The sequence below is a fragment of the Pezoporus flaviventris genome, unplaced genomic scaffold (genome assembly GCF_033815535.1).
Source record: "Pezoporus flaviventris isolate CSIRO_AGI_PZ_B2104156 unplaced genomic scaffold, CSIRO_AGI_Pfla_v1 ptg000001l, whole genome shotgun sequence".
In the NCBI taxonomy this organism is placed as follows: domain Eukaryota; kingdom Metazoa; phylum Chordata; class Aves; order Psittaciformes; family Psittacidae; genus Pezoporus; species Pezoporus flaviventris.
In genome coordinates this window covers 16289845-16291007 of record NW_026892549.1, presented here as the reverse complement: position 1 = coordinate 16291007, position 1163 = coordinate 16289845, and positions in this window count along the sequence as shown.

The following is a 1163-nucleotide window of genomic DNA, read 5'->3' as shown; positions in this document are numbered from 1 at the left end:
GTACATATTCTTATCAAAAGCTAGCTAAATACCACATGCACAAAAAAAAACAAAACCAAACCCAGATCAATGCAGTTTTTACCGTTTTATTGAAAAATTAAATTACATCTTATACTTAATTTCAGTTCAAGATACAATGAGCTTTAACACTGGGTCAATTTTCAGTTCGCCTTTTCTGGCCTCTCCTCCCTGACCCCCCTCCCCTCCCGATATCCAGCATTGAACATCATCACAAACTACAAGGGAGGCAGAAGGACCAGGACAGTTTCTGCTGCAGGACTGAAATAGTAAAACACCTTCTGATCAGAAGTTAGGAGAGAGAAAACACAAAAACACAGCATGAAACTGATGCTTAAGAGAATCTGTTGGTTAAAAGTCAAGCTCTATCTAACCCAGATTACCTAAATAGCATGAAATAGGGGTTTTTCGTAATTAAGATTACTTTGAATCCATATAAATACCCGCCATACTATCTGTAAGAGCGTTTTACAAAAGTTTCCGATTTACAGTATAGGGAGTTAATGAAAATGCTGCACAGGACCCACGAAACAAGGACACTTGCAACATCACACCTTGCCCAGCTGAGCCTATTAATTCTCATGTGAGGCGGCTGAACAGTACCCCTAAAGAGGACAAAACCTTTCAGTTTTTTCCACAAGTCTTCTTGGAAGAGGTCAAAGGCTTTAATACTCAGAAAAGCCCTAACTTAGTGTTCGACAAGATTTTTAAGGGCCGTCTACCACAACAGCGGTTACCTCAAAGACTAAACGAACTAGCGATAGGAGCTTAAGGCAAGACACTTTTCTCCTATGAACTAGAAGACCTGCAGAGCTGCTACCGCAGGGCTTTTCCAGGGCGACAAAGCTCCACCACACCGTACGGGACAGCGCTATCCGTTCCTCTAGCCACACAACTCCTCCGGGGGCCTACAGCTACCCTCCGGCCCGGAGCGGCGCCGCGGGCCCACCTCAGCCTTCCGGCCGAGCAGTCCAAGGCTCCCGCTCCCAACTGCGGCCTTCCCCTCAGGCGGCGCCCACCACCACGGCTCGGGGCGGCGGGACGAACGCTGCCGCCGCGCGCCTCCTGCAGCCCGCTCCGCACGTACCAACCCGGATCTGCTGACGGGGGGACTACTGGGGAGGAGAACAATGAAGTCAAACCTC